The sequence below is a fragment of the Chiloscyllium punctatum genome, chromosome 26, assembly GCF_047496795.1.
Source record: "Chiloscyllium punctatum isolate Juve2018m chromosome 26, sChiPun1.3, whole genome shotgun sequence".
Taxonomy (NCBI): domain Eukaryota; kingdom Metazoa; phylum Chordata; class Chondrichthyes; order Orectolobiformes; family Hemiscylliidae; genus Chiloscyllium; species Chiloscyllium punctatum.
The window spans coordinates 71,165,250-71,186,858 of NC_092764.1; the positions used below are offsets into that span (position 1 = coordinate 71,165,250).

Below are 21,609 nucleotides of genomic sequence, written 5' to 3' on the forward strand. Positions count from 1 at the left end.
CAGGTACAGTTACAACATTTAAAAGACATTTAGTTTAGTACATGAATAGGAAAGGTTTGGAGGGATATGGATCAAACGCAGGTAGGTGGGACTAGTTTAGTTTGGGAACATGATCGGCATGGACTGGTTGGACCGAAACGTCTGTTTCTGTGAGAGATTACTCTGACTCTACAAATGTAAGTCACAAGTTCTTGTTTGACAATTTACCAAATTCTTTCTGAAGATCCAAGTGTGCAGCATCCACACTTTCTCCCCATCTGCTGGTGACACACAACAATACTTCAATTTGTCAAATATGATTTTCCTCCCATGAATAATGTTGGCTCTACCTAAACATGCATTTTCTTTTTGAGTGACCTGTTATTAGGTCCCTACTAAAAAGCTTCAAACTATACAGCAGAGAGACTAATAAGCTGCTACATTCTATCTGTGCCACATCATAAATTTTCAACTCCTTCCTTACTTCCTGATGAAATGGTCATCCAAGGCTTTCTCAGCTCCAAGTCTTTCCTGCTGCAAGTAGTTCTTGAAATAACCAACTAAATTCTGTGGCTGTGTCCTGATCTTCTCTCTGGCTCCATCACAGCCAGACAGACACGATTCTTCTTTATGCTCAGCTCTTATACAAGCCTTGTCCATTCTAGAACCTTCAGATAAAGCAGCCGTACATTCTGGAATATTCAACCTCAACCCCCATCTCTTCTTCCTTCTTTGCCCCTCCTTTTTCAGACACTTGCTCCAGGCTGTTATTGACCACGCCTTTGGTATCTTCCCTCATTTTTCTTTCTTCATTGGTTATTGCTAATTTTGCAACAATGAAACACTTTCAGCCATTTTGTGAAGCTGAAGGTACAAAAATGCAAGTTACAACATTCACCTTCAATGACAAGACCTACAAACAAATCAACGGAACACCCACGGGATCACCAATACCAGGCTTCTGAATAGAAACGGAAATGCAGAGACTCGAAAGAACAGCCCTCCCCACTATCCAACCCAAACTTTGGGTTGACACCTTTGTCATCACAAAACAGAATAAATTAGAAGAAGTCTACAACATCATTGACAATATTTTTGCTGGCATAAAATTCACAAAACAACAGACTCCCCTTCCTAGATGTTACAGTGGAATGAACAGTTAATGGAGAACTTCAGACCAGCGTCTACAGGAAAGCAACACATACAGGTCAGATACTTAACTACAGAAGCAATTATCCCAACAGCCACAGTCGGAGCTGCATCAGGACATTACTTAAATGGGCCACAACACACTGCAGCACCCAGGAACTGAGGAGAAACACCTACATGACATATTCAGGAACAACGATTACCCAATAAGCACAGTCCGCCAATTCCTGCACAAAAGACCCAACCATGAAGAGACTCGAGCCACCTTATCATACAAAGACTTTCAGAGATGATGACCAGAGATGTCTAGGCATCATGGTGGCCCACAAACCTATCAACACAATTGAACAGTGGCTCATGAATCTAAAGTACCCGTTCCAAACAACCAGCAAAATGAATCTCATTTACAAAATACTATGCAAGGCCTGTAACAAACACTACATCAATCAGACAGGATGAAAACTAGCCACCAGGATACACAAACACCAACTAGCCACCAAAAGATATGACCTATCACTAGTATCCTTACATACAGATGAAGAAGGACACTACTTCGACTGCGACAATACATCCATCCTGGGACAGACTAAACAGAGACATGTACGGAATTCCAAGAGGCCTGGCATTCAAACTCCATCAACACACACGCATGCGCGCGCGCACACACGGAACAAGACACAAACAGAAAGCAGGGCATAGCACCAGCTCTTCAGCAGAGGCTCACTGATGTTGTTACCCAGCATGGTGACGAAATGTCTGAAAGCAAACCTTCCAGCTCAGCAAGCAAACTAACAACTATAGATTTGTATTTTTAATTCACTTTGAGAGACATGGGCATCGTTGGCATTTAGATGCTATTGAGAAGTTGATGGTGAGCTGCCTTCTTGAACCATTACTGTCCATGGACTGTAGATGTAGACCTTGCTCTTAGGGAGGGAATTCCAGGATTTTGACCCAACGACAGTGAAGGAAGAATGACATATTTCCAAGTCATGACTTTGAGGGGAACTTACAGTTAGTGGTGTTCCCATGTTTCTGCTGCTCTTGCCCTTCTAGATGGAAGTGGTTGTGGGCTTGGAAGGCACTGTCCAAGGATCTTTGGTCATGGGTTTGAACAGTTTGACAGACATTGGTTTCATTTCTCATCTGAAACATGACACCTCTGACACTGCCACAGTAACTCAGGGTTGACCCTTATTGGTTGGTTTGAGTTCAGCGTTTCAACCTGCACGGAGACCTATTTGGAACAACTGAACCAAATGCTGATTGCACTTACAACTGAGTGGGTTCTCACCAGATATAGAGTCAGAGTCATAGAGATGTACAGCATTGAAATAGACCCTTCGATCCAACCCGTCCATGCCGACCAGATATCCTAACCCAATCTAGTCCCACCTGCCAGCACCCGGTCCATATCCCTCCAAACCCTTCCTGTTCGTATACCCATCCAAATGCCTCTTAAATGTTGCAATTGTACCAGCCTCCACCACATCCTCTGGCAGCTCATTGCATACATGTACCACCCTCTGCGTGAAAAGGTTGCCCCTTAGGTCTCTTTTATATCTTTCCCCTCTCACCCTAAACCTATGCTCTCTAGTTCTGGACTCCCCAACACCAGGGAAAAGACTTTGCCTACTTATCCTATCCATGTCCCTCATAATTTTGTCAACCTCTATTAGGTCACCCCTCAGCCTCCGACAGTCCAGCGAAAACAACCCCAGCCTGTTCAGCCTCTCCCTGTAGCTCAGATCCTCCAACCCTGGCAACATCCTTGTAAATCTTTTCTGAACCCTTTCAAATTTCACAACATCTTTCCGATAGGAAGGAGACCAGAACTGCACGCAATATTCCAACAGTGGCCTAACCAATGTCCTGTACAGCTGCAACATGACCTCCCAACTCCTGTACTCAATACTCTGACCAATAAAGGAAAGTATACCAAACGCCTTCTTCACTATCCTATCTACCTGCGACTCCACTTTCAAGGAACTATGAACCTGCACTTCAAGGTCTCTTTGTTCAGCAACACTCCCTAAGACCTGACCATTAAGTGTATAAGTCCTGCTCAGATTTGCTTTCCCAGCACCTTGCATTTATCTGAATTAAACTCCATCTGCCACTTCTCAGCCCATTGGCCCATCTGGTCAAGATCCTGTCGTAATCTGAGGTAACCCTCTTCACTGCCCACTACACCTCCAAGTTTGGTGTCATCTGCAAACTTAATAACTGTACTCTTATGCTCGCATCCAAATCATTTATTTAAATGACAAAAAGTAAAGGACCCAGCACCAATCCTTGTGGCACTCCACTGGTCACAGGCCTCCTGTCTGAAAAACAACACTCGAACACCACCTTCTGTCTTCTATCTTTGAGCCAGTTCTGTATCCAAATGGCTAGTTCTCCCTGTATTCCATGACATCTAACCTTGTTAATCAGTCTCCCATGGGGAACCTTGTCGAACGCCTTACTGAAGTCCATATAGATCACATCTACTGCTCTGCCCTCATCAATCCTCCTTGTTACTTCATCAAAAAACTCAATCAAGTTTGTGAGACATGATTTCCCACGCATAAAGCCATGTTCACTATCCCGAATCAGTCCTTGCCTTTCCAAATGCATGTACATCCTTGTCCCTCAGGATTCCCTCCAACAACTTGCCCACCACCGAGGTCAGGCTCACTGGTCTATAGTTCCCTGGCTTGTCCTTACCACCCTTCTTAAACAGTGGCACCACGTTTGCCAACCTCCAGTCTTCCGGCACCTCACCTGTGACTATCGATGATACAAATATCTCAGCAAGAGGTCCAGCAATCACTTCTCTAACTTCCCACAGAGTTCTCGGGTACACCTGATCAGGTGCTGGGGATTTATCCACCTTTAACCGTTTTAAGACATCCAACACTTCCTCCTCTGTAATCTGGACATTTTGCAAGATGTCACCATCTATTTCCCTACAGTCTATATCTTCCATATTCTTTTCCACAGTAAATACTGATGCAAAATATTCATTTAGTATCTCCCCCATTTTCTGTGGCTCCACACAAAGGCCGTCTTGCTGATCTTTGAGGGGCCCTATTCTCTCCCTAGTTACCCTTTTGTCCTTAATATATTTGTAAAATCTCTTTGGATTCTCCTTAATTCTATTTGCCAAAGCTATCTCATGCCTCCGTTTTGCTCTCCTGATTTCCCTCTTAAGTATACTCCTACTTTTTGTATACTCTAAGGATTCACTCGATCTATCCTGTCTGTACCTGACATATGCTTCCTTCTTTTTCTTAACCAAACCCTCAATTTCTTTTGTCATCCAGTATTCCCTATAGTTACCAGCCTTCCCTTTCACCCTGACAGGAATATACTTTCTCTGGATTCTTGTTATCTCATTTCTGAAGGCTTCCCATTTTCCAGCCATCCCTTTACCTGCGAACATCTGCCTCCAATCAGCTTTTGAAAGTTCTTGCCTAATACTGTCAAGATTGGCCTTTCTCCAATTTAGAACTTCAACTTTTAGATCTGGTCTATCCTTTTCCATCACTATTTTAAAATGAATAGAATTATGGTCACTGGCCCTAAAGTGCTCCCCCCACTGACACCTCAGTCACCTGCCCTGCCTTATTTCCCAAGAGTAGGTCAAGTTTTGCACCTTCTCTAGTAGGTACATCCATATACTGAATCAGAAAATTGTCTTGTAATCACTTAAGAAATTCCTCTCCATCTAAACCTTTAACACTATGGCAGTCCCAGTTGATGTTTGGAAAGTTAAAATCCCCTACCATAACTACCCTATTATTCTTACAGATATCTGAGATCTCCTTACAAGTTTGTTTCTCAATTTCCCTCTGACTATTGGGGGGTCTATAATACAATCCCAATAAGGTGATCATCCCTTTCTTATTTCTCAGTTCCACCCAAATAGCTTCCCTGGATGTATTTCTGGGAATATCCTCCCACAGCACAGCTGTAATGCTATCCCTTATCAAAAATGCCACTCCCCCTCCTCTTTTGCCTCCCTTTCTATCCTTTCTGTAGCATTTGTATCCTGGAACATTAAGCTGCCAGTTCTGCCCATCCCTGATCCATGTTATCCCAGTCCCATGTTCCTAACCATGCCCTGAGTTCATCTGCCTTCCCTGTTAGGTCCCTTGCATTGAAATAAATGCAGTTTAATTTATTAGTCATACCTTGTCCCTGCCTGCCCTGACTGTTTGGCTCACTTCTGTTCTCAACTGTACCCGTCTCAGATTGATCTCTTTCCTCACTATCTCCCTGGGTCCCACCACCTTATTAGTTTAAATCCTCCCGAGCACTTCTAGCAAATTCCCCTGCCAGTATATTAGTCCCCTGCCAATTTAGGTGCAATCCGTCCTTCTTGTACAGGTCACTTCTACCCCAAAAGAGATTCCAATGATCCAAAAATGTGAATCCTTCTCCCATACACCAGTTCCTCAGCCATGCATTCATCTGCTCTATCCTCCTAGTCCTGCCCTCACTAGCTCGTAGCACTGGGAGTAATCCAGATATTACTACCCTTGAGGACCTCCTTTTTAAATTCCTGCCTAACTCTCTGTAATCGCCCTTCAGAGTCTCAACCTTTTCCCTTCCTATGTCGTTGGTTCCAAGGTGAACAATGACCTTCTGCTGGCCCCTCTCCCCCATGAGAACATTCTGCATCCTCTCGGAGACATCCTTGATCCTGGCACCAAGGAAACAACACACCATTTTGCTTTTTCTCTGCTGGCCACAGAACCGTCTGTATGTACCTTGGACTACAGAATCCCCTAACACAATTAATCTCTTGGAAGCCGATGTACCCCTCGTTGCATTAGAGCCAGTCTCAATACCAGAAACTTGGCTGTTTGTACTATGTTCCCCTGAGAATCCATCACCCCCTACATTTTCCAAACAGCATACCTGTTTGAAATGGGTATATCCATAAAAGACTCCTGCTCTAGCTGCCTACCTCTCTTACCCTTCCTAGAGTTAACCCATCTATGTTACTGTATCTGAGACTTTCCCCCTTTCTATAACTGCCATCCATCACATACTGAAGCTGTTGCAAATTCCTCATCGCTTCTATCTGTCTCTCCAACCGATCCACTCGATCTTATAAGATTCGCATCCAACAGCATTTATGGCAGATATAATCCGCAGCAACCCTTAAACTCTCTTTAAACTCCCACATCTGACAAGTAGTACATATCACTGCAAAGGCCATTTTTGCTCCTTCACAATCTACAGACCCAGAAAATAACACCGTCTTATTCCTCTACAAACACTGCCCGAGGTTAAATTAATAGCTATGGCTTATATTTTAACTTTAATCAAGAGACTGATCTCCAAAAACATATAATCAAGAAAGAATCCACTGTACCCACTACTGCAGCCTTTTTATTAGACAGACTTAAAACAACAATTAACTTATCTGATTCTGTGCTGTGAACTTTGCCCAATAGTTCCTCGAAGATTAGGTGTGAACTTCACTGTTTATTAATTTTCCCAGATGCACTCCAATGTCCAACGATACATGAATTCAAACAGCAAAGGCAGGAACTGTGCAGGTTTTCTCCCTCTCTCTCCTGCACTGTCATTTACATGAACAAAACATGAAAGTTTCACACTGACAACACTGCCATTTTTAAATCTGTCAAAGAAAAAGTAAAGTAAGTGGTGGACTGAGGAGTGGCAGGTGGAGTTTAATTTAGGTAAATGTGAAGTGTTGCATTTTAAATTGGCAAATCAAGGCAGGATTTATACACTTAAGGCAAGGTCCTAGGGAGTGTCAGTGAACAGAGACCTTGGAGTGCAGGTTCGTAGTTCCTTGAAAGTGGAGCCGCAGGTCGATAGGGTAGTGAAAACTGCATTTGTAACGCTTGCCTTTATTGGTTAGTGCATTGAGTATAGGAGTTGTGCATGGAGAGTGTAGTGCTGGAAAAGCACAGCAGGCCAAGCAACATCCAAGTGGCAGCAGAATCAAAGTTTTAGGCATAAGCCCTTCATCAGAAATGCTCATTCCCGATGAATTGCTTATGCTTGAAACAATCGATTTTCCCGCTTCTTAGATGCTGCCTGACGAGTTGTGCTTTTCTAGCACCACACTCTCAACTCTGATCTCCAGACCTCATTTTCTCCTATAGGAGTTAGGAGGTCATGTTGCGGCTGTACAGGACATTGGTTAGGTCACTTTTTGAAACTGCATGCAATTCTGGTCTCCCTTCTATAGGAAGGACGTTGTGAAACTTGAAAGGGTTCAGAAGAGATTTACAAGGATGATGCCAGGGTTGGAGGGTTTGAGCTATAGGGAGAAGCTGAACAGGCTGGAGCTGTTTTCCCTGCAGCATCGGAAGGTGAGGGGTGACCTTATAGAGGTTTATAAAATCATGTGGTGCATGGAGAGGGTAAACAGCCAAGGTCTTTTCTCTGGGGTGGGAGAGTCCAGAACTAGAGGGCATAGGTTTAGGATGAGGGGCAAAGATTTAAAAGGGACCTAAGGAGCAATTTTTTCATGCAGAAGATGGTGCATGTATGGAGTGTGCTGGCAGAGGAAGTGGTGGAGGCTGGTACAATTGCACCATTTAAAAGGCATCTGGATGGGTATATGAATAGGAAAATTTTAGAAGGAACCAAATGCTGGTAAATGGGACTAGATTAATTTAGGATGTCTGGTCAGCATGGAAAAGTTGGACCAAAGGGACTGTTTCCGTGCCGTACATGTTTATGACTCTATGACTCTAAATGAAGGCAGTTTCTGATAAAAGCAAAGTTTGTTTGTGCAGAGGACAACTGACAATGTGTATAAGTATAAGCAGGAGAAAGTGAGGACTGCAAGTAGGCGTTCTAGGTAACCTGCTTCTTGGTCACTGCAAAAACTAGCAGCAGGGAAATGCAACCAGGACAGGTGAAGGGTTGGGCATTTCCTTCACCTGCTAAGCAGCAACTGTACTCTCTGACAGAGTCACTCCTGTACAACACTGCCCTCTCTGTTAGCTGTTCAGTGCAATTCTGCAAAGCCTTTGCTGCCTGACCTGCTGCACTTTTCCAGCAACACATTTTTAAGCTTCATTCAGGGTTTGTCAGTTTCAATGGAGTACTCCCTCCTACCAGACCCCTGCCTACTGAGAAGACCACAAAAAGTGAGACTGTTCTGCTGATAGCAAAGAAGAATTTCACTGGGGACATCCCACTCTTTAACCAGTTCATTAGATTCCTACCATAGGTGATCAACAGCACAACATAGTTCTCTCTGCAAAAAACAGGTGGTGGTGGGAATATGTTGAGATGCTAGTCAACCAGGAATTTTCCTAATTTCCCTATTCCCCCACTTCCACCTCCAACCCCACCTCTACAGGCATGTAACAATTCCCCAACACAGTCCACTCATTTTCCAGTTGGTGTAAGGAAGATGTGAGTCAGGTAATCAATGGCACAGTGTTAGGGTGGAATGATTGGAGGTTATATGATATAACTTCAGGAAATACATAAACCAGAGGTGGCAACCATATCATGACCATCGTCCCACAACTTCTGACCAAACAACACTGCCTCATTAGCACAGTGAATGTGTTTTTAAATTCATTCACAGGATGAGGACAACACTGGCTGGACCAGTATTTATTGCCCATCGCAGAGGGCATTTAAGAGTCAACTACATTGCTTTGGTCTGGAGTCACATGTAGGATGACAGTTTATTGCCTTAAAGGACATTAGTGAATCAGTTGGGTTTTTCCAGACAATCGACAATGGATCCATGGTCATCCTTAGACTCCTAATTCCAGATTTTTATTGAATTCAAATTCTACCATCTGCCATGGCGGGATCAGAACCCAGGTCCCCAGAACATTACCTGGGTTTCTGGATTAACAGTCCAGCAACACCACTACTAGGCCATCATCTCTCCTTCAATTGTCAGCCCTAGGTTGTGCGCTAAATTGCATTACTCTCCAGAACAAGTAATTATCAACACGATTTACTGAGCATGTGACACGCATGCCATATGTCCCTTAAATGTATGAAGGAAGTGGACAATTTAGTTTTTCAAAGCACAACATTTGTACAATTCACCTTGACACAAAAATAAAACAAACTATTGAGAATGCTAAAAATCTGAAACAAAGACAGATTGCTGGAGAAATCCAACAGGTCTGGCAGCATCTAGGGAGAGAACGTAGGATCAATGTTTCCGCTCCAGAGACCCTTCAGCAGTTCTGTGGTCTCAACTGTTATCAAAACTGTTTTGAGGTAACAGACCTTATTATTCTTTGACCTTCTAATCCCTTGCTATTTCAACACACCATCTTGCTCTCAGGCTCATACTTCTATCCTAGGTCTCTGCAGTGTTCCAGTGAAGCTCAGCGTAAACTGGAGGTACCAGCATGTCGCTTTCCATTCAGACACTTTCCAACCTCTGCACAAAACATGGAATTCAACAATTTCATACCATGAACGCTGTCCTCTGTTTTGATATAGTTTGCTTCAGCCCCCATGTGTCTGCACCACGTTTATCATGATTTTTGCTTTCAGTTATTCTGCATTAACTGTAAGTCTGGATTTATGTTTCATTCTTTCTCAACAACTTTTCCAACTTGTTTTGCCTTTTATTCCATGACAGCTTTGATCTCTAATCTCCTTCACACTCCAGCCTTTTCCTCACCTTCCTTCCCTTCTGTTCTATATGCTTCTACCATGCATTGATAACTCAAAGAAACAAAAGCATGCCCTGTATTTTAAACTTCACTTACAAATCTACCAGTGAGGTTTTGATTGTTCACCTTCCCTCAAACACATTCAATTACTTGGAAACTGGAACCTGCATATGAGGAATGTGTCCTACATTGCTGAGGCAGTTCTTACACGATCAGTCAGAATCCTAAGTATTTGTCTGGATGACAGGGGTATTTAATCATCATGTATTTTCTTTACTGTTTTTTTATTAAGGTTTGCAAAATTTAGATCTTTTCTGCATCCATCCACGACTGGCTTATATTCTATTAATATTCAGATTTCCTTACCTCACCAGATCGCCAGTTGTCATATATCCCTGACAAGGAGGACTGGCAAACTACCTCACTGCAGCAGGCAGCAGCCAAGTTGCTGTCACACATTTTCCAGCCGAATTTGTTGGTCTTCAGTCAGAAACAGAAAAACTGTTAAACTTTCTCCCTCCCCTTTCTCAGGAGCACTGCAGTTGGCTCGAGCTCACCACGACAGCACTGGCTGGGTGGAGTCAGCTATCTCAGCATCAGGTGTTAGCTGGAACTGGGGGTTATTTTCTCATCTCTGTCTGGGTCAGAAGACGAGTGCCCTTCCTTTTGGATTTAATAAAGAATTCTGTTTATGTAGAAATGGATGCAAACCTACAGGCTGAAAATTTCACCTCTGACTGACTGTGACAGGACAGCAAACAAGCATTCCCGAAAATATGTTTTCTCGATAGAAAATTCCAGCAGTGCCTGGTCCAGAAGAAACCCCATGTACAACTGGGCTTAAACAGGCAAGGAAACAGGGTACAGCTGGAATCCATTACAGGACTGGTCAGAATATAGAAACAGCGCAACGGAATTAAAGGGCATTATTCTGAATAATTCAACATCATTGGTTCTTTTTGAAATTGTGGTGAATTGAAATGAATCTTGCTCTACCCATTCTCTCCTCTCACTCCTACAAAATTTATAAAACAATTCTGCCAATATTGAGGTGTGCAGTGCCCTTTACTTTGGGCTTACTGAGTTCCTTTATTAGCAAGTTTTATTAATGGAAGAAACAAGAATAATTAAAGCCATAATTTAGAACATAGAACATAGAAAAATACAGCGCAGTACAGGCCTTTCGGCCCTCGATGTTGCGCCGACCGAAGCCTACCTAACCGACACTAGTCCAATAACCTCCATATGCTTATCCAATGCCCGTTTGAATGACCATAAAGAGGGAAAGTCCACCACTGATACTGGCAGGGCATTCCATGAACTCACAACCCGCTGAGTAAAGAATCTACCCCTAACATCTGTCCTATACCAACCTCCCCTTAATTTAAAGCTGTGTCCCCTCCACAGCTGACTCCATACGCGGAAAAAGGTTCTCATTGTCAACCCTGTCTAAACCCCTAATCATCTTGAACACCTCTATCAAATCTCCCCTAAATCTTCTTTTCTCCAATGAGAACAGCCCCAAGTGCCTCAGCCTTTCCTCATACGATCTTCAAAATTGATTTCCTCGGTTCATTCTAGCACGTGTTTTTACTTTTGAAAGCTATTTACAGACCGGAACACTGTGGTGGCCGGGAATCGAACCCAGGTCAACTGCTTGGAAGGCAACTTTGCTCACCACTACACCACCATCACCCTAATTTCTATTCCTCCCTTCAGTATTGCCTTTGTCGGTCTCCTTTTCAAACTTTGTTTTTTTTGCCACTTTTCTCAATGGCCTTCATCTTTTGGCTGTTTTTTTTGTTTATATTCTGCTGTTTGCTATCACTCACTCAACAGGGTTTTTACTTCATTCAACACTTTATCAGGTGGTAAAACAAGAAATGTGAGGCGAAAAAAATCCAAGAGTTAATTTAATGCCTCTTTAATCTCTTTCTAAAGATGTTACCTCACCCGCTGAGTAGTTTAAGCTTTCATGATTTTGAAGTATCTTACTTTACTAAACTAAATTGTTGGAAGAAGGTTCTATCAGACACTGAAGGTTTACTTTGCAAACTAGTGCCTTTGGCTCAAAGTATTTCTAAACGTTTAAGTTCCACCCACACTTGGCATTTTCCAATGATATTTGGATAAAATGTATGAGACATAATTTAGAGAACAATGCGAAACCTGCTTTACCTGTTGTGACACTTGGTTTTTGTTCAAGAGATCGGACACAATTTTTAAAAAAAAGGCTTAACATTTTCATTTTGATAGAGGCTTTTTACAAACTGTTAAAAGTGAAAACAATTTAAGAACTCTGAAAGGCATTTAAATGAAATATTTTTCTCAAATTTCTACACTGTTTAAAAAAGAACTGACTGCATTTATTGAACTATAGGCTTCACCTCTATAGCATAAAGTTTTGGTATGAGTTTTAATCTGATATTATAGTTGCTATTTATTTTCTCGGAACCTATAACGCAAGAGAAGGATTGTTTTTAAATTCACCCTCGGAACAGCAGCGTCACTGGCTAGACCAACACTTGAGTCATACAGAATGGAAACAGACCCTCAGTCCAACCAAGTCTATGCTGACTATGTTCTCAAACTAACCTAGTCCTGCCTGCAATTGGCCCATTTCCCTCCAAACATTTCCGACCTATTTAATTTCCAAATGTATGCCTTGTAATTGTACCTGCATCCACCACTTATTGTTCAACACTGACTGGCCCTTAGAATGTGGTTACACTCTGTGATTTGGAAGGGAGATTTTAAACTTCAGGAATTTTACCCAATAGCAGTGAAGGAATGGCAATATAGCTCTAAGTCAGGATGGAGTACAGTTTGATGGAGAATTTGCAGGTGAGGTTCTCATTGCATCATTTGCCTTTGTCCTTCCACCAAGACTTATCATGTGAACTTGATATTGAAGAATGGGCATTCGGGGATGGTTCAAAAATGTAATCAGTCTCGTAATGCTTATTTTAAATTAGCCACAGTGCTCCAGATTTCTCATCTGTATTTCACTTAGAATCATATGCAGAACTAATAGAGGTATATATGACGTCAAAAAGGGATTAACAGAGTCAATGTAGAAAGGATGTTTTCGCATAAAGGGCAATCTAGAATGAGTGTTCTTGGTGGACTATTCAGTCAACATGTATGGTGGTACATTAAGCCATAAAACCTGAAGGCTTCCAGTTTGGGTCCCGGGTACATGCTGCCAGTTCAACAATGCAAATACTGCTATTGGTCTGAATACCTTGAGCCTAAGTATTTGAAAATAAAATTTTCTGTGTATGACAAGCTTAAAGCAGGAGAAAGTGAGGACTGCAGATGCTGGAGATCAGAGCTGAAAATGTGTTGCTGGAAAAGGACAGCAGGTCAGGCAGCATCCAAGGAGCAGGAGAATCGACGTTTCGGGCATGAGCTTCCTGAAGAAGGGCTCATGCCCGAAACGTCGATTCTCCTGCTCCTTGGATGCTGCCTGACCTGCTGCGCTTTTCCAGCAACACATTTTCAGCTCAAGCTTAAAGCAGGGTCAGAAGGCACATGACACCAGGTTATAGTCCAACAGGTTTATTTGAAATCACAAGTTTTTGGAACGAAGTCACCTGATGAAGAAGCAGCGCTTCAAAACTTTCTGAATTCAACTCAACTTGTTGGTCTGTAATCTAGTGTCGTGTGACTTCTGGCCTTGTCCACCTGAGTCCAATACTGGCACCTCCACATCAAACTTAAAACAGGGATGAAGAGAAATTACTTCTCTCAAAGGTTAGTGAATCTGGAATTCATTACCCTAGAACATGGTAGGTGCCACGATACTGAGTAAATTTCAGGAGACAGACAGATAATGTAAATTATTGCCAGGTGGCACGGTGGCTCAGTGGCTAGCTATATGACTTCACAGTGCCAGGGTTTGATTCCTCAGGTGACTTTCTGCGTGGAGTTTGCACATTCTGGGTGTCTGGATTCTCCATTTTCCTTCCACAACCCAAAGATGTGCAAGCTAGGTGGATTAGCCATGGGAAACGCAAGGCTACAGGGATAAGGAAGGGGGTGGGTCTAGGTGGGACGCTCTTTAGAAGGGGCTGAATGGCCTCCTTTCACACTGTAGGGATTCTAAGGTTAAAGGGCAATGAACAGTGAGCAGGAAAGTGGAGTTGAGATGAGATCAGCCATAATTGGACAGCAGGTTAACTCAGTGATTAACACTGCGGCCTCACAGCGCCAGGGACCTGGGTTTGATTCCAGCCTCGGGTGATTGTCTATGTGGAGTTGCACATTCTCCCCATGTCTGCGTGGCTTTCCTCCAGATGCTCCGGTTTTCTCCCATAATCCAAAGATGAGCAGGTTAAGTGAACTAGCCCTGCTAAATTGCCCATAGTGTTTAGAGATGTATAAGTTAGGGGTAAATGCAGAGTAATGGGGAATGGATGTGGGTGGAATACTCTTTAAAAGGATCGGTGTGGACTTGTCGGGCCGAAGGGCCTGTTCCCACACTGAGGAGGCTCTTACACAATCAATCAGAATCCTAAGTATTTCTCTGGATGATAGCGGTATTTAATCATCATGTATTTCCTTTACTGTTTTCGTATTAGATTATGCAAAATTTAGACTTTCTCTGCATCCGTCCACGACTGGCTTATATTCCATTAGTATTCTGATTTCCTTACCTCACCGAATAGTCAGTCGTCATATATCCCTGGCAATGAGGACTGGCAAACTACCTCACTGCAGCAGGCAGCAGCCAAGTTGCTGTCACCCAACACCCATTTTCCAGTCGAACTTGTTGGTCTTCAGTCAGAAGCAGTGAAACTGTTAAACTTTCTCCCTCCCCGTTCTCAGGAGCACTGCAATTGGCTCGATCTCACCACAACAGCACTGGCTGGTTGGAGTCAGCTATTATAATCTAATGATCGTGTAAATTGACGCAGCAGGCTTGAGGGGTTGAAGTGCTTACTGCTGCTCCTCCTTCTTATGTTTTTATATACCTCAATGCAGTCCTTTCTTGTGAACCACACACTTTATTATCAGTAAGATGAACTTGATATTGCAAACCAGTGATCAGGTTTGCAACCTACATTCTCTGCATCACCTCCAAAACCACACTACCTCTTGCAACTCAGTCATATAATTAAGCAAGGGACACAGGTTACAAAGTGAACAGAGCAAAATGCAAATTGGACATGAAACTTAGGCTTTATGTGCAAACAGTTTGCTTATATAAAAAAACCGTGCAGCTTTTGCAATTACTATATCCTGTTATTAGACAGGAGCAAAGTGCAACCCACAGGTAAGAGGTATGAACCAACTGTAATCTAATTTATTAATAGAATGAACCTAAATTGCCTGCTCCTAATAAAAATCTTTCTAACTCCTGTTTACTGTTACACTGTATAATTCAATCAGACAATAGCTCTCTAAATATTCAGTAATCACATCCTTTATAATGGATTATAATATTTTCCCTTCTACTGATGTCAGACTAACAGTTCTGTTTTCTCTTTCCATTCTTTCTTAAAAGTGGGTTGATATTTGCAACAAAAACAGAAAAGCAGGTCTGGCATCATCTGTGGAGAGAAATCAGAGTTAATGTTTTGGGTCGTGTGACCCTTCCTCAGAACATGTGCAACCTTCCAATCTGCAGACACTGTTTGAAATGATAATCAATGTATCACAGCTTCAGCTGTCATCTCTTTTAACACTCAACGGCAAAGATCACCAGCAAATTTTCATTAATTTCTCCAAATAATTCCAATTTCTTTCAATTCCATATGCTCAGGGGACACTTGGATCTTAAAATTATTTTCAGACTCTATCTCTTCTCTTTCTTGCTGGAATATGCTTTCAAAAGACACTGGATTCTAGCAAACCTTTTTTGAAATACTGTAAGTTGGCCCTTGACATCGTTGGAACGTAGGCTGAGTTTAAGTGACGATTTAGACTCAATGGCAAAGCACATGTCTCACTGTTTAAGCTGATCCTCAGACTTAGCAATCCAGTAAAATACATAGCCTGTGCCTACTTCCCTCAAGATGGATTACTCATAAAACCTGGTTTCACTTAGAAGAGCTAAGTCAGTACAGTTTCTCCAAGCATTTTGGCTATGAAAGCTGTTCTAACATCTCACCTTGTATTATGGTCTGGAAACATTCTTTTATTCTATTAGCCAAGTATCATCCTGCAGTTAGATGCCCTTTGAGTTTGAATTATCTTCAAGTTTCAGCTGAAATGATTGGTGACCAGCCTGATATGGTAAGCTGAAAAGGCAGGCTGGTTTCTCTTTCCTTCCCCTTCCCTGGACTGGGGAGAGCAGTACTGGACCGAAGAAGATCTCTCTGCTGCTCTAAGTGGAAACATGTTCCCTCTTAGACATACACGTCTACCCCAATTAGTGGACAGCAACCATTCTTCTACAGCCAGTTGTGTGCAGGATTATGACTGGAAACTCCCTGAAGAAATCTCTACACGTCCAGAGCAATGGTTTCCCATCACTGCAGAAAGAGGTAGGCTGAAATCATGGTTGATTTTGTTAAATAATCAGCACTGAGTATAGTTAACTGGTGAGGTTTGTACAGAACTGCCTTCAATCTCCCATCCAAGGCCTCTACTATTGTAATAGTGCAAGATGTGCCATCAGTAGCTGAAAGGCTCGGGGTTTTGATTATGGTGTTATCCTTCTCAGATGAGCTGGGAGATTCAGTTGCCTTTTACAGATCACCATCCAGTCTCATTTAGCACCTCACTGAATAAATAGTTCCATTCATTTACTGTTTGAGCTGCATTACAGTGGAATCCGCAATTTGAAATAAAACTGTGTGTCGCGTATTTCATCAAGGTTCTTGACAGAAAATAGAAATAATCACAATCCCAGCACATTCACAATCCCCACAGGAATACCACAGTCTGAGCACAGTGACAATCCCTGCAGGTATACCACAGTCAGAGCACAGTCACATTCCTCACAGGTCCATCACAGTCCGAGCACAGTCACAATCCCCGCAGCTTCATCACGGTCCGAGTACAGTGACAATTCCCGGAAGTCCATCACAGTCATACCCTCACAAGTACTTCATAGTCTGACCACAATCACAATCCCTGCATGTTAAACTGGAAACAATGATCTTGAATCCGACAAAAACAATTTTTTGTAGTTATAGGCAAATTGCATGTTGTGAAGACAGCATATGAGATCTGCAAAGAGATAGGTTGAGGATCTCTGCAAAAACTTGGCAGATGGATTTTCATCTAAGAACATTCTGCATTCTCAACATTAAAACAGCAAACACACTTCAAAAATTCTTTATTGGCTACACTTTGAGACATCTGTGGCCCTACAAAATATAAGGTTTCTTTTCTGTTAGAGTTCTTGGGATGAGATCTACAAAAAGATAATATATTAAATACAAATAAGGCATGGTAAGAATTCAATACATTTCAGAAAACAAATGACCTCCATTGGTAGAATATATAATGGTCATTAACAGATAAGGAATTGATCAAATTCAACCAGGTCAGTATTGGGACCACACTTTTCACTCTATACATTAACGATCTAGATTGAGGAACTGAGGGCATTAACAATACAGGAACAGGTAGTACGGAGGAGGTGGGGAGGCTGCAAAAGGGTCTGGATAGGTTAGGAGAGTAGACAAAGAAGTGGTAGATGGAATATAACATGGGGAAGTGTGAGGTCATGCACTTTGGTGGGAAGAATAGAAGCATGGACTATTTTCTAAACAGGGAGAAAACTCAGAAGTCTAAAGTGCAAAGAGACATAGGGTTGCAGTCTCGGAGTCTCTCAAGGTGAACTTGCAGGTTCAGTCAGTAGTTAGGAAGGCAAATGCAATAATGGCATTTATTTCAAGAGGACTTGAATACAAATGCAGGGGTGTACTTCTAAGGTTCTAGAAGGCTCTGGTCAGACCACATTTGGAGTACTGTGCGCAGTTTTGGGCCCCAAATGTCAGGAAGGATGTACTGGCTGTGCAGCATGTTCAGAGGAGGTTCATGAGAATGGTCCAAGGCATGAAAAGTTTAACATATGAGGAACCTTTGAGAACTCTCAGTCAATACCTGATGGGGTCTACAAGGATGGGGTTGGGGGGGTGGGGGGAAACAGGGAATCTAATTGAAACATACAGAATACTGAATGGCCTGGACAGAATGGATGTTGAGAAGATGTTTCCATTGGTGAGAGAGACTAGGATTCGAGGGCACAGCTTTAGAGTAAGGGGAAGACCTTTTAGAATGGAGATAAGGTGAAACTTCTTCAGCTAGACAGTGGCGAATCTATGGAATTCACTGCCACAGAAGGCAGTGAAGACTAGGTCAGTGAGTATATCTAAGACAGAGATACATAGATTCTTGAGTATTAAGGGGATCAAAGGATCTGGGGAGAAAGTGGGAGAATGGGGTTGAGAAACTTTTCAGCCACGGTTGAATGGCGGAGCAGACTTGTTGAGTTGAATGACCTAATTTCCGCTTCTACGTCTTATGGCTTTATGGTCTAATTTGGGGCTTGCGGTCTAATTTGGGGCTTACTGATTCAGTCCTAGCATTTAAATTACTGTGCTGTGCAATAGTACTTCATTGGCTGTGCAAGTGGCTCTATCTGGTGTTTGGTTCTTTGAAGAGATGCTATAATTAAATGTCTGCTGATGCAAAAATATTCTAGGGAGAACAATCACTTCCTTCAGCCTACAGAGAACAAACGATACTTTACTGTGCCCCAAAGAATAAAAAGTTCAACAATTTCCAGATTGAAAAAGAATCTGGAAATATAATACAATACAATACAATGGAAGAATTTAAAGATTAGCAAAATGAGGATAGAAATACCCTCAGGAGACCTGGCTATGACAGTAGAAGACAGAACCGGATCAGCAAAAATATCCAAATCAATCTGATAAATGTCAAAGAAAGAGTTAATAGGTATTTCAGGCAGAACTTCAACTATCAATATGCAGTGACCTGTCCTCTACCATTAGGCCTTGAAATGACACATGATGTAGAAGATTTGGAGGAACAGGAAGATATTGATTTATCCAGAAAAGTGGTACTAGTCACAAAGAGCTCTACTTCTGTGAAGAGTGTTAGTTACAGACTCCTTTAACAGTGCAGAAGTAACTATTTATTGTATTTGAAGAGTATGTGGACAGATTGTGAATTTAACTGAAGCTACCATTTTAACCAAAATACAACAGGCCTATGCAAATGAAGGACTATAAAAAGTGTTACTACTTGTTTTAGATTTTGTAATGATGAGTTCACTAATTAGAGATATAATTCTATGTGAAATAGTTGGAGTAGAGCATTTTATAAGTACTGATGTACTCTTAGTGAGACACCTATGCCACTGAGTAAATCTTCTATGAAACAAAGCAGAAATGACACCACATAGAACATGAAAAAGTATTTATTTCTGTGAGGACAGTTAACCTGCAATTTATGCCATCATGACTTTCCAGTATTCTGTCAATAAAACCTGATGCTTCTCATCGGACTGTTAGAGAAGTATTTATGGCATCAGTTAATACAAATCAGAAGGATATAAATTGTTTTCGAGTTACTTAGAAAATGTAATCATCCTCCTTCACGGAGGAGGAAATTCAGCTCAAAGATGCAGATATGGTGATGTAAGGCTATGAGAAAAGATTAGCCAGAGGTATGAAATAAATACTGAAGAGGATGCTGTCACATTCGATTGTAAGCTATTCATTGGTATGTGATTTCAACAAGGTTGCTCCCTTTAATCCAGAGGTATGGATTTAGAAATATCTTCATTCTACATGATATGGACTCAGCAACCAGATTTAGTCTTTCTGCAGTGATACATTATAAAGGACAAAAAGGTTACTATCGCCATTAGAGGAAAATTTGACAGTGACAATTTAGAGGCATATGTGAAAACATGAACATCACAACCATAAATACTACAGCAGAAAGTTCCTTCAGAAATGAACTCCACAAAAGGAGTCATATGGTGATCAATTAATTGGATAAAATATTAGACGATAAACCAGATTGAAAATTGAGAGCCACATTAGCAATTGGCTGTTTACGTAGAACATTCTATTCAGTTGGTTAAACTGACAATCCCTATCAATTATCCTCTGGACAAATTCCAAATTGCCTTCTGTATTTCTGTGATAGTCATCCTTGAAGGTACTACAATCGGTTACATTTGGTTGCATGCTTCAATGTTTTATCAGCAGGGAAATGTGAATTGATCAAGGCAAAGAACATTCAGAGGACACTGTGGCATTGTTTAACAGCATATGAAAGAGAAATTTTATAAGTTATAGTCTTAAGGATGGTACAACACATTTCAGGAGATGTACCACAGGAATGGAAAGGTTCTAGTATGATGATACATTGCAATGGTTCGACAGTAGTTATTGAACATGCCAATCAAACAATTCTGAGTTCATTCCTCACAACAAACCAGAATTCATGCCAAAATGTTGAATTTTGAGCAGCTACTCAAAACAAAAATGCATGTGTGTTTTGTGGTGAAGATCCAGAGAAACACAATGCAGCAGACCCAGGGATGGATAGTCATAAGAGGAGTCATCATGACACAAGTGACAGAATGATTCTATCTCCAGACACTTTTGCTGCAGAGGGGTCCAGTGAATGGAGGGACCCAGGAGAGAGAGAGAGAGAGAGAGAGAGAGAGAGAGAGAGAGAGAGAGAGAGAGAGAGAGAGAGAGAAGTTTAAATATTGTCATAGTTCTGGGTATGTCTGTCAAGGTATGAAGTTGATTTGCAGAGTTTGTCTCCCCATCTTCAGCACTTTGGATCCCATTCTTGCTGTTTCCGTTGTCTGCTGTAGTGGCTGGGTCTAGGTCTATGTGCTTGTTGATGGAGTCCATGGATGAGTGCCATGCTTCTAGAAATTCTCTGACTGTCCTCCATTTGGCTTGTCCTATATGGAGGAACTTCGATTATCCTAAGGACACGGGCAGGCAGTATTTCATTCAGTTAATTAAATGCCAGAAAACATTGTTAGGTGAAAGTGGGTACTGCAGATGTTGGAGCTTAGAGTCAGGATTAGAGTGGTGGTGGAAAAGCACAGCAGGTCAGGCAGCATCCGAGAAGCAGGAAAATCGATGTTTCGGGCAAAAGCCCTTCATCAGGATAACACTGTTAGCCAAGCATTAATCGAATGTGGAATAATTGAGGTTCCTCTGTAATTGTTGTGTTGTCCCAGTCAAATGTGTCCTTATCAACTTGATTCCACACAATCATCCCAGGAATTCCTAGACAACATCAAGAACGTAAACAGAGACAAGGATGTAACGGCACTGTTCACTTCAATTGACAAAACTCTAGCCAGAGAGATAACAACCAATCTCCTGGACAAGCAGAATAGACAACACAATGGGGAACCTGTCAACAAGGACTGCATCCTCAAACTACCAGATCTGTGCCTGACGACACAGTTCACATTCAGCAACCAAATATAAGAACAGATCAATGGGACACCTATGGGCTCACCCATCTCCAGACTCATTGCAGGAGCAGAGAGGCAAAGACTGGAACAAACAGCCCTCCCACAAATCTGACCCAAAGTCTGGATCAGATATGTGAATGACACTTCTGTAATTATTAAGAGAAGACACATTATCAAACCATGTTCACAGGGATCAGATTGACGAGAGAGGAGGAAACCAATAATCAACTCTAATTCCTGGATGTGATGGTAGAAAGAACACTGAATGGTGAATGCACAAAAGAGTGTACAGGAAAACCACACCATGGACCAGATCCTGAACTATAACAGTAACCACCCAAACACACACAAGAGAAGCTGCATTAGGACCCTGTTCAAAAGGGCTATATAACCCGATAGCAC

General features: G+C 41.9%; 1 protein-coding gene and 1 non-coding gene across 7 annotated transcripts in view; both read right to left on the reverse strand.

Moving 5' to 3' along the window:
• st3gal2 (ST3 beta-galactoside alpha-2,3-sialyltransferase 2) overlaps positions 1–21,609 on the reverse strand; it is a 325,477-nt gene that overhangs the window by 223,190 nt on the left and 80,678 nt on the right. Inside the window, exon 1 of one of the 6 annotated variants that reach the window (XM_072547617.1) lies at positions 14,423–14,512. The exons of the other annotated variants lie outside the window; for them this stretch is intronic. The gene's annotated coding sequence lies outside the window, so the exon portion shown is untranslated. Of the gene's footprint in view, positions 1–14,422; positions 14,513–21,609 lie in introns of those variants that run through there. 6 annotated transcript variants of the gene reach the window in all.
• trnag-ucc (transfer RNA glycine (anticodon UCC)) lies at positions 11,388–11,459 on the reverse strand. Its single transcript has one exon. It is a non-coding gene; the product is annotated as a tRNA-Gly (tRNA).